The sequence below is a fragment of the Coturnix japonica genome, chromosome 5 (genome assembly GCF_001577835.2).
Source record: "Coturnix japonica isolate 7356 chromosome 5, Coturnix japonica 2.1, whole genome shotgun sequence".
Taxonomy (NCBI): Eukaryota; Metazoa; Chordata; class Aves; order Galliformes; family Phasianidae; genus Coturnix; species Coturnix japonica.
This window is the reverse complement of record NC_029520.1, coordinates 5026643-5038881: the sequence shown is the minus strand read 5'-3', so window position 1 is coordinate 5038881 and position 12239 is coordinate 5026643. Positions and strand designations below refer to the sequence as shown.

Below are 12239 nucleotides of genomic sequence, written 5' to 3'. Positions count from 1 at the left end.
GTCCTACCCCACTGTCTCAATCACTCGGTTGTTCTAGCAGTTGTGTTGCATCATTGTCCACATCCTGCAAATTTCTGGCTTTCTTTTATAATTACTTACATATATTTTTCTACCTTAGAACTCCGCTTTTTTAGCACTACTGCGTTTTAGTTTGCATCATTTCCTAAGGAAGATGGTTTCCCCTCAGAATGAAACTCACACCTTTGTGCCTGAAAAGCCAAGAAGTGACAAAGAATATCAGTTGACTAGGAGATAACTAAGATAAAAACGTAAAACCCAGATTAAACAAAATCCAACTAGAACTTTTGATTACTGCAGTGTGCTGGAATATCAGCACCAGTTGCTGAAGGCTATGGACTAATAAAAGAATATTCAAACAAAAAGCATATTAACTCCGAGTGCACATTTTTATTTAATTAGAGGTAAAATAGAAGGAACAGTAATAGGTCAATAATAATGACTTATTACTTCCTTTATGTGGCACATTTACAATAAATGGTAATTTACCATTAGAGAGACATATTAAATTTTTTTTTTCCTGCTAAAGAAATTAACATTAGTCATGTTGAGAAAGAGAAGGCTCTCCATTGCCAGCATGAGGATTTGCATTCAGTGAGGCAGTCTGCGGATATTACAGACCCCGTTCCCCTTTAGCAATGCAGGAAGAATTAAAGCATAACCATGTATGACATCATTCCAGCTGTAGCCGATGGGCTACAGATCGTTTCATCCATGCTATTTGAAAAACATTCCACTTTCCAGTCATTAGACTTGCTAAATGGATTCACCTGCCATACCCTTGGAATCATTAAAAAAAGAAATAAATATATCTTTGGCATACAAGAGTCTTGCTTTAATTTTAGTCTCATAGCTGATGGTCTACAACTATAAATTCTTTAAAATAACTAAAAAATAACCACGCATTTTTCACTTACTCCATTGGAAAATAAAAAAACCCCTGCATTTCCTGCTTTCATTTTTGCTCCAGGCTTATTTCAAAGTTTCAGATTAACTATCACCAGGAACTTATACAACACATCTTCCTAGACTAAACTAGTCATTACAGTGGGGCTGCACGGTGCTTTAGTATTTGTAAGTAACTGCCTGTGACCCTGCTACATAGAAAGCAGATTAGTTTACTGATTTGAAGTCTACTGGCAACTTCTGTAGCTATTCAACAGCAAAACAGCTGCTTTTTAACACTCCTTCCAATCATAGGAAGGTATTGCACAATTTTAGCATTTATTATGGCTGCACTCAACTTCAGACTCATTTAAAAGCTTCAAACCTACAGGTGGGATTTTTAAAGCTGCTGTTATATCATCAATTCCTAATTGGGCACCCCAACCCTCTAGGCAAGCTTGGAAAATCTCATCATAAAAAAGAAAAATCTATATTCTATTTTCTAATAACCTAGCTAGCAACGGAGTAACATCAAGGCAAAACATTTAGCAACTGGATGAAGACTGATGTGACCGTGAAAGGAAAAAAAAAAAATAAGGAAGAAACATTATATCCTATTTTTAATACTGTGATTCCTGCTCCACAGAGGAGGGAAAGGAACCAGACCGATGAAGGAGGGAGGAAGGGAATTTTCACAGAACAAATTAGGATCCAACGCTTCGCAGATCTCTTGAAATCAGAACAGATTCAACAGCATTGTGCATTGTTTGGGTGTATTGTTGGAGTAAGGTTAAAACCACACGGCCTAGATGGCAAAGAACATTTGAAGAGAATATTAAACTGCTACTGTGTAATAACACAAAGCACAATGTTAAAAATAAAAAGAATGAAATATTACTAAAAATGTACCTCCATGTATTAGAAATGCAGAAGACAGCAATTTAAAATATGAAGTTAAATATCAATACCTAACTCTGTTGGGCTAAAGATGTTATAAGCCTTAGTTACACATGAGATTAACAAATTTCTTTCAGGATATTCATCAGCCCCAGTGACTGAACAAAACTGAGAGACATAATTACATTAACTCTGAGACAACAACAGGAAAAGAATTGCAGTGAAACATTTGGGAGTATCTTACCAATTGAAGATTGCAAATGATTTGAAACACACCTCTCCAACTACACCAGGGTGAGGCATGAAAGCACTGATCTAATGTAGACCATTCCTACTCTAAGTAACAGGCATTTAAACAATCACATTTTCTAGGAGAAGGGGGAAGAAAAAAAAAAGCACAATCCACTCTCATTGAAGATTTTAAGCATTAATTTCTCTTTCTGAGTTTCCTAAATTCTGGAAAAGTTGTAGAATTCAGTAATAATTACTTTGTTGAGCCCTGGAAAAGTAAATATCTTTAACCACCTCAAACAAGAAAAGGGATTCCACTTATTTCAATACTTCTTGGTTTAAAAATATTTATTTAATTATTTTTGAAATCCAGGTAAACTAGCATAATCAGAAGGAACCCTTATGGTTCAGCATATTTGTTATGCCTGATAATCCGAGACCTGCAGGACAGCTTAAGGTCCTGTAGTACATATTGCCTGAAGAGCTGGCAGTTCAAATTTTCCAGTACCTCCTTTGTTCAGGACCTTGGGCAATACAGAGAAGAGAAGGTGTAAACTGAACAGCTGAAATCCCTGAGTAAGCCAGCATCAGGGTTTTAAACATGCTCAGCTCTCTTGGTGACTTTGTCCAAAGAGCTCCTTTGGATTCAATTAATCCTGCTTACTCAACGATTCAAGCTGTAGCAACTCTGTAATGCTAAGATTCACCACACTGGGACAATAGCATACACAACTAGTTACAACCATCACTTGGATCCCAAACATCCATAAAAGATAGTGCAAGAATTTGTGCTAGAGAAAAAACTGTGCTTTTTGGAAGGTGAGCAGCAACGGACAGCATTTGACCAGTAGGTTATCTTTCCTGTTCTAGTACTGCAATGTTTGACTCATGAACAAAATGGGTATGGTCTCCGTTATAATCCTGAGCAGAAGCACTGTACACTGAGGAGTTAGTGGTCCATGTGACAGTTAACCTGAGCAGAGCTAGGTCTGTGCTTCCTCTAAACATGACCTTCAGGCTGGGATGTGCTGTGCACATCCCTTGGTCACAGAATAAATGTCACCAGCTAAGGGCAAGAGAGGAGCAGCTCCCAGCTGGTACCAGTGATTACACCACTGCACAGCCTTGTCTGTATCTGGGAGTACAGCAAGAAATTCTCACGTGATCATACTTTCTTTTGATAGAAAGAATGATTAATAGAGCAGTTTTCTCGTTAGACAAACCTGCACAGCTTGAATGACCAAAGTGCAGTAACCCTTTCTACAGATAGGTCTGCATGATGTGCTGCACCATAGGATGTTGCACAGCTCAGGGTTCCTGCTATTTAAAGGGATGCAAGATCACTCATACTACTCTCTCATTTATTTTAGTTTTAGCCCCTATACGTAGCTTTGTAAATTACACTTTCCAGAGTCTGAGTGCCTTTTCTACTGAGATTGCAACAGATCAGCACCTCCCAGTATAAAACAGTCCAAATAAAAATGTCTTCTGTCAAATACAGAACTGTCCTAAAGCTTAAGCTATGCCACCACCCCAAGCAGTTCTGTGAACATATAGCATTTTCCAGAGATAAATAGGCAATTGAAATCTGAAGGTCCATGACCACGCACTTTTTGTATACAAAGTGCTGTAATCTTGTAATCAATACGCTACTTAACACAAAGTGAGTGCAGCCCTTGGGGGAGGGGGTGATCGCTGTCAGTGCTTAGTTCAGGTGACAAGGTTTGCTGCTTCGTGGAAATAAATATGACATTAAAATGGCTGCACAGTTTTATCTGATAGTCACAGTGTCTTGGATTCATCAAAAGCAACCACAGTAAAAAGCGAGTAAGATGATGCTTGAAAACACAGCATAAGCATACCTACTAGTTCAGATACCCATGTCACCTGGTTCTAGAAGGAAGCTGCCACCACACTTACCACAGCACTGACAGTAATTTTTTAAAAGAAATATCTGGGAGACCAGGAAAATGGAATAAAAGACAACACAGCATTGCTTGGGAAAAGTAGAAAGACAGGCATGCTCTTGCTAATTTCAATTATGGAAGCATCATTACGTAGGAGAGTTTCAAGCTTGAAAAGAACCCAGCAAAGAAGCAGGACTTACTGGATACCACTGGTTTAAGGGGACTATTTTAAGCCTAATTACATGAGTAATGCATTTTCTTGGTCTGATGAGGTTATGTTCACCTAACATAGCATTTTAGTTTCATTTTTGTTTTCCAGCAAAGCATCTGGTATTGACATCTACTTTACTAACATCTCCTTTACATCTACTTAGACGAGAGGTACTAGAAGCCTACACCTAGCTACAACCAACTGGGAACAAAGAGTGACTTGAAGTCATTACACATCTAGAAATTGTGCATTTAAACAAGCTGCTATTCTCCTCCTTTCTTCTCATAGCAAGTGGGGGGAGACAGAACAGTGAATTACACAGATCATAGCTCTAGCACTGGATAGCAACCGACTAGAAGCAGGGTATTAAACACAGAAATTGTCTCCTGTGGCAATAGGAGGCTTGCCCTGTTGGTTTTAGTTAGCATTTTCATTTGTGATTAGGACTACAGTGTGAAAAAAAAAAAATACTCGTGATCTTTACAGCTGGTAACAATTTAGCATAAATGGCAAAAATGCATGAGATTACAAAATTTGAAGAAACTAGGTAAATTAGAACCACATGCAAAGTTAATGCACATGGCAAATGTAATCCAAAGCACAGATGGAAGAAGTGAATAAGAGGCACAGAAAGAAAGCTAACTATCAAGGAACAACAATTCCACTTGAGCTCTTCCAAGTCATATTAGCAAGGTTCAAGAACTTTCTTGATGTTGACCACCCTATCTCCTGCCAGAGGCTTCTGCCTTCTAGCACAAGAGGCAAAACAAGTGATGTACCTGTTCTTCAGTTTCCAGTTCAGAGCCAGGCACATTATAATGTAAACCACTATTGATTTCAGTTCACTTTAATACCCTGGACTGAACTGTGGTGGTGAAGGGCTCCAATTCATAACTCCTGTCAGATTTAGCTGCCACAGTGAAATCCACAAAGGTTGTGAATAAGAGACCTTAGAAATCATTTCAAAGTGAAACATGATTCAAATAGGCAGGTACAATTTGAGGATACATACACCAAATCACAAGGTAAATTATCAACTAGCTCTTCTAAGATGGACAGAGACAGTTTAATTGAATGGACAGCACAGTGAACCAGCAGCTCAGACACAGAGTTAGTAAACCACTGCCCTAGTGGCAGGGGAGAAATGAAACCGAGGCAGTCAGCAACAATACAAGCACCTTCCATGTGCTTGTTCTGACCCCTGTATTGCAACACAGCAGGCCCTTTGGGGAACTAGCTCTCATCAATTCTCCCAGCCCCCAGAAGCAACCCCATCTATGAGGCCAGAGCTCCACCCCACAAGACATCCCCCTGACAGCTGTGCTGCATGTCATGGCTCGGCAAGGTTACTAAAGGCAGTATTGTGACACGCAGACACTGAACAAGCTACTTGGGTATTCTTTGGCACTTTGCCTTTTTCACCAAGCATCACAGGAGTAACCAGAAACAGCCTGTACTTCTCCCCAGGCCTAGGCTGCCACTGTGATTGAAGATACTGAATCAAAACTAAAACAACAAAATCAAAAGGAGACAACAGGGAGTCATAACCTCATTGGGCTTGCATTTACTTTTGCACAGACTAAATTTTTGGCAGGCAGGCACTGCTGTCATACACACAGAAATACTTGTATGGAACAAATGCACCCAAGCACTTCTTTTGTGCTATTACGTGTGTGAGTTTTGGAAAGGCGTGCTGCAGCAAACACGTACATACAGGAGACCTGGGAAACACCCACTTCATAGCCCTGGGAACCCAGCAGTTCACCAGGGCAGTATCAGAAAAGGAGATATTTACAGTGACAAACTGACACTGCTGAGGCAAATACTAATGAAGCAAAGTCAGAGCGGGGCCCAGAGGGCTCTGAATCTTCTACAGGTATTTTAGAGTAAACCTATGATCTCTAGTATCAAAAGCCACTGGAAGATCAGTAAGAATCAAAATTGTCAACGTGCCAGAATCCACCTACTATAAAACAGAAGGTCACTACAAACTCTCATTAAAGCTGTCTCACCGCTTTGGCCTGATTGAAATGTTTCAAACAGTTTATTATTATCATGAAAGCAAGGGCAGCAGTTGCCCTGCCACAACCTGTCTCCAGGACCTTTGCTAGGAAAGGGAGATTTTAAACACGGTGGAAACCTGAGAAATTGCCAGTAGACAGCAAAGGGCTGCTTGATCAGCTGCTCCAATCTCCAGCAAAGAAGAAACTTAGAGACGCCAAAGTGGTGTTAATGATAGATATTGTAAAAGAGAACTGCCACAGTATATCTTCCAAGGACTGCTACAAATGCCTAGCTGGCAAAAGATCAAGAAAATAGCTTGCAAGTGCAGTGCCATATCTATAATAGAAGTGCAATGTGACAGGTTTAAAATCCATAAGCTATGCTGAAGTACATAGTTCAGAATCCCAGTGACCCAGCTGGAAGTGAAAATGTAGAAAGCCTTGCCATTTAACCACCACAAGAAGAGCCCAAAACAATCCTATCTCCTTTCTCGCCGCTATTCCTTTGCACTGGAAACCCCAGCAGTCCTCATTGCTTCACCATAACCTGTTGGTTTCCACCCTCACACTTCAGAGACTTCTGCAGATGTTAACTTTAGAAAACACTGAACTGCTAACAGAAAGCTAACAGCAAAAATACAGCACAAGAATGCCAAGCCCAGCGCAGAGCCTTAAAACAATGGGACATGCTAACAGCTGCGCAGGCAAAGGAAACTCCAGCTGAGAGTCTCTGGTCTTCGAGGCAATGTTTTCAGAAGATAATGTAGCCATTTGCTTACAGAAGTACAGTGACTTCTTAACGACCCCTCTGATCACCCACTGTTGTTCTCTGGTTCTTTTTTCTCACCTCATTTGTTTTGGTTCTCCTTCTCCTTTGCACAGCCAGAAGAACTTTTTGTTTAAAGTCGTTTACAAAAATCACAGAATGGTTTGGATTGGAAGGGACCTTTAAAATCATTTAGTTCCACCTCCGTGCCATAGGCAAGGACACCTCCCTCTAGACCAGGTTGCTCACAGCAACATCTAGCCTGGCTTTGAGTGCTTCAGGGAGGGAGCACCCACAACCATGTACATAAATCGCATATAAGTTTTTCTCTTAACTGAAGTTACATCTATTTTGGCAGAGTTTATGTCTCCTTTGTAATACAATATATTCTATGCCAGACATTTACACAGAAACATTTAAGGGAAAGCAGTTAGAAAATGGAAAATACACATAGCTATAAATACCTACTGTAGCCACACTCTAGATAGAGCTTTGTTTCATTTGATTTTTAAACTTCAGTTTTGCCCCAGATCAGCAAGAGGCAAAGCAGAAGACACTTTAAAACACATCAGTGGAGATGAAACCCAGAATCAATCCTCACACCTATGATTAAAGAAAGTTGGTATCTTAATAGTAGCTCTTTTTCTAGGTCAGAAGACAGAAGGAAAATGTGGGAATGTTTTCAATGACTCTCTCAGTTCCAGTAATGTCACATCCCCCTCCAAACTGCAGTGAAACAAAAAGCTCCCCAAAATTCAGAACCCTCCCAAACCCAAAAGATGACAAAGAAACACTATTTTGTTACTGCCCTTTGAGTTAAGTCTGTGAAGAATCAGTATTTGTTCATATCTTTGGCAATCCTTTTCCCATTATCTGATTCTGCTCTTTCTCCAGTATGGCTCTGCTGGTTCCAGGCAAGAGAAAGCAACAACCTTCTTCCTGGTAGCATTCCAGTTGAGCCAAGGTTAGACTAAATTTCATTGTACTAAAGTTTTTATTTAGAATCAAATATTTGTAATAACAGAAAGCAGCTGGATGACAGCACAGTCCTACAGGAAAGCAATTGGAGAAAGAGCACATGTTCAGACTCAAGTCCTGAGGAACAGAATAGGCAGAGCATGGCAAACTCTCAGAAGGAGAAATGGTGCATGGAAGAGCTGATGTGACAATGAATGTGAAAGAGACAAGAAGCTTTATGTGGACCAATAGCACCATGCTTCTCACTTTGTGCCCCAAGCTTCTCACTGTTGCACAGACCACACAAATAATTGAAACAAATACAGAAAAGCCATCATTTATCTCCTTGATGCCAACCCCACCTGGAAAGCAAGCTATTATCCTACCCTGTCCATACCATATAGTTACAATTCAGCACACACAGGAAAACATTCCACCTTCCTCCTCAAAAGGTTTATCATCCTTCTTTGAGAGATAAACACAGACAAGATAGCACACATTGGTTCTGCTACCAAAAGGTTCTCAGATGCCAGGCCTGTGAGACAGTAATGATAAAACATTTTCAGTTTTAAAAAGTAGCAAAGAGAAAATAAAACATTGCAGTGGAATTTCTGTCATTCTTGCATGAATATATGCATGTTTTGATAAGCAAGATAAAGAAGATCTACTTGCACTTTAGGCAGAATGTATTTTCACTTGTCCATAAATTGCAAGCCAAACTTGAGCACAGACATTGCTTGCCTGGAAGCTTACCAAACACATTTTTCTTGAAGTAGCAAAGTACATCAATAATCTTCCTCTAAGTCTTTTATTTCTCACTTGGTAGTAATTACTTTACTTACTCTGCATTACCATTTCATCTTTGTAAAGATACATTCAGTCCCAAAACAAGCTCTTCAGCAGGCTTTTCAGCCAATTCTGAATGTAAGCCTCAAAAAATTCAGCTATGATTCTAATACGTTTGGTCAAATATACTCAAAGTTCTGATTTCTGGACTCAGATGTAAACAACAATAACACTGTGAACATCTCACCTGTATGTTTGCAACTGAGAACAAAGGTTCAGGCTGACCCTGCCATCTCCTGACTATTTTACAAGTAGCTCAGTGCCCTCATTTGCACAAAATCATAAGGCAAATAATTAAACATCTCCACTAAGAAGGGAAAATACACTTCTCTGCCAGCAGGAAGTAATACAGAGCTACTATTACACAACAAACAGCAGAAACATTTTGCTACAACATTTAAAAAAAAAAATGCTATTAGGAGTGCTGTATGGTGACAATAATGAAAAGATGGTAGTAAATATCCAAAAGGTTATTGTATGGTGACAATAACATAAAGATGGTAGTAAATATCCAAAACGTTATTTACAGGAAAAACTCACCTGTATGGAAGCCTTTGGACTGCTGGGAAACACTGAGGCAATCTCCACTGAGAAGCAATCTCTAAGAGACACTACCTTAGTGGTGGTCAGCCCTTAAATGAGGTCTAGAGGAGATGGAGTCAAGCTCCACCCCTTCCAGGAGCACAGCTAAATTACTCTCACCTGTGCTCCCACAGCTGACCTGACACTTTCCTCAGCTGTGATTAACAGTTTCCCATACAGACATGAGCTGGGTTCTTCTGTGCTCCCCCAATGAATGAGGTGGCCTACAATACTTCAAAAAGGCTCAAAGAAAGCAAGCCAGAATGTAGGGAGAATAAGGAGAAACCTTATAAGGAATACTCTGTCTCAGAGTTCTGGTCAAGCAGCAGCAAGAGCCATATGATGCTAATAACAGGTATTTTCAAACTCAGGTCAAGGATACTTGCTATATGTTCTTGTCAATACACTGTTAACCATGATTGATTTAGTCCAGTGACAGATAATCTATTATGCACTCATACTCCAACCCCACTAAATCAAAGATAGTTTGTCTAGCAGAACAAAATGACACAAAATAGGAGAAAGCACAAAGACAAATTAGTAGCTTTCTTTTCATCCAACTTATCTTTCTACAATAGAAGGAAACTAACAGAGCAAGAACTGTAGCAAGACACTAATTAAAATCTTTATAGAGGATGTAGGGGAGGAAAGGGAGAATACTCCAAATAAAAACACAGATGGAAGAGAAGCAATAGAAGTTCTAGTGAAATGTCAGTGTTACAAATAGACTAAATATAAAGAACAGAGGGGGGAAAAGTAAACCAGAGTCAAGCTGTGTGGATATATTTATACAAACCCTTGGGGTGAGGGAACAGAACCAGGCTCATTGTTCTCCATCAGCTACTGTAAAAGGGGGAAAAATAGATCCTCTCAGAGTACTAATTAGCATAGCTTGCATGCTTGTCTGCTATTTCCTGGGACAGGCTTGCAGCGCCTGCTTTATTCTCTTTCATATTCTTTCCTCATTTGATGTCAATATCTCTGCACAGACAAGATGTTTGGAAACAGTATCTTCTTGCTATGTTTGTCCTAAAACCGATATCCTAAGGAGTACCTAGTGCCATCACACTCCACCTATACAAAAAGCGAGTGCGTTCAGCCTCTTTTATCATTCACACTTACTATCCTGGCGTTCAGTAACCTGTGCTAGTAACAGGTGATACATTTCTGTGAAGCAAACAATCTCCATTACTGTCATCCAGATACCCTTTGGTGGTTACAATGACTGGAGACAAATGGACTGAGCAAATATATATATAAATAATTAAAAAAAAATAAATAAATAGCAGAGGACAAAAACAAAAATAGGGGAAAAAAACCAGGAACCCTGCATTAAGTTGAACACTTAACACTCTGCTGAATAACATCCCCTCCTGACACACACCTGTTATCATACAGGTTGTGAAATAGCAGCTAGTTGCCCTGCAACAGATAAAGCATGCCAGACAAAACCCCAAAGGACTGCAAAGATAGCTACAGTGTGCAATGTAGCATGGCCCCAAATCAGAAGAGCTGCACAGGCTCTCCACCCACTCCTACCCCCATAGGACAAATGGGATGTGCCTCCATTATCCTATCTCAGAGCAGGACTTTCCTTGGCAAAGTGAGCAACACCTTACACAGCTGCACAAGCCCATTCCAGGCCATAGGAAGCACTGGGTTGCTATGCAAGGGTGCGAAGGTTTGTTAAATAAAATCTCCCCCTCAGGCCTTTTCTTTTAAAGGCCTACATGGCATGGGCCAAAGCTGATTTCCTCATCCAGCTGTATCTAGCAAGAATAGCTCAGCCACACACAGAAGCTGTGGAATATCTAACAAGAACAAAATCTTCTTTGAGAACAGTGAAATATTCACTTGGAGGTGTTCACACCCCACTCCATTAATACGGGCCACCCAGCACTGCAGAGTAAATAAATACTATTTTCTATTACATTGTGCAAGCACAGCATACATGACTTCAACTCAGATGTTTCCTCCATAGCTGAGCAGCCTGCAGATAGTTTGGTGTTTCCTCATCCTTATTATTCCCTTCCATAGAGAACACACATAGAGTTTTTCTTGTAATGAAAGAAGTACATGTGGATCTACAGCACACAACCCATGCCTGGGGCTACCTGCACCTTCAAGGCCTTACTGCTCCTGAAGGAACACCTGCCAAATAAACCTAATTGTTGTGTGTTTTGCTGCATGTGGAAGAGATAAGAACTCACACTTTAAATGCATCTAGGTGATAGAACCAAATGTTAAGGTAAAATCATACTATCCTCTGGATGAGGAGTCTACATAAATAGAAAAGAATGTTTATTAGGAGTGCAGCGAAGCTGTGCATCCCCACCTGCACTCCCTCAGCCTGCTGGAAGCACAGTTTACCCCTCAAGTGAGGAACCGAGCAGACTTACAGAGCAGAGCAGCTATATATGCATATAGGAACAACTACAATGCATCTTCGGGAGAGTTCAGAAACATAACTAGCAAGTCAGGAAAACCCCTCTGAGGTACAGGAACGCCACAATTCAAACACATTGCTAATGCAACGACGCACAACTTACCTGTAAGAGGAGGCGGTCGGTAGAAGCGGCGAGAAATGGGACATCGCGGCCGCTACAGCGTGCCAGCTCCCGGCACTGCATGGGAGTCCATTTGGAACCTCTGCAGCCTTCCTCCAGGGCATCGCCCTGCCCCTCTGCCCGCCTTCCGTGGCAGCCCAGCCCAGCCCTGCCCGGCTCACCTGAGCTCCGCTGGCCGCCCCCCCCCCCGTGCGCTGCCGGGGGAACCGGGGGGCGGCGGCTGCCGGCACCGAGGCGTCACCCAGCGGCGGCGGTGGGAACTCAGCGTGCAACACCAAAACATCTCTTAACACCTGCAGGGATGGCGCCTCCACCACCGCCTGGGCAACCCATTCCAACAGCAGAGATGAAATCCTTCCAATAGTCCAA

The 12239-nt window shown here is 41.0% G+C and overlaps 1 protein-coding gene across 1 annotated transcript in view; it reads right to left on the bottom strand.

Annotated features, from left to right (window-relative positions):
• Window positions 1–11935, bottom strand: part of MPPED2 (metallophosphoesterase domain containing 2) — a 164814-nt gene extending 152879 nt beyond the window's left edge. Inside the window, exon 1 of the mRNA XM_015863521.2 lies at window positions 11853–11935. The gene's annotated coding sequence lies outside the window, so the exon portion shown is untranslated. The remainder of the gene's footprint in view (window positions 1–11852) is intronic.
• Between the last annotated feature and the right edge of the window lie 304 nt (window positions 11936–12239).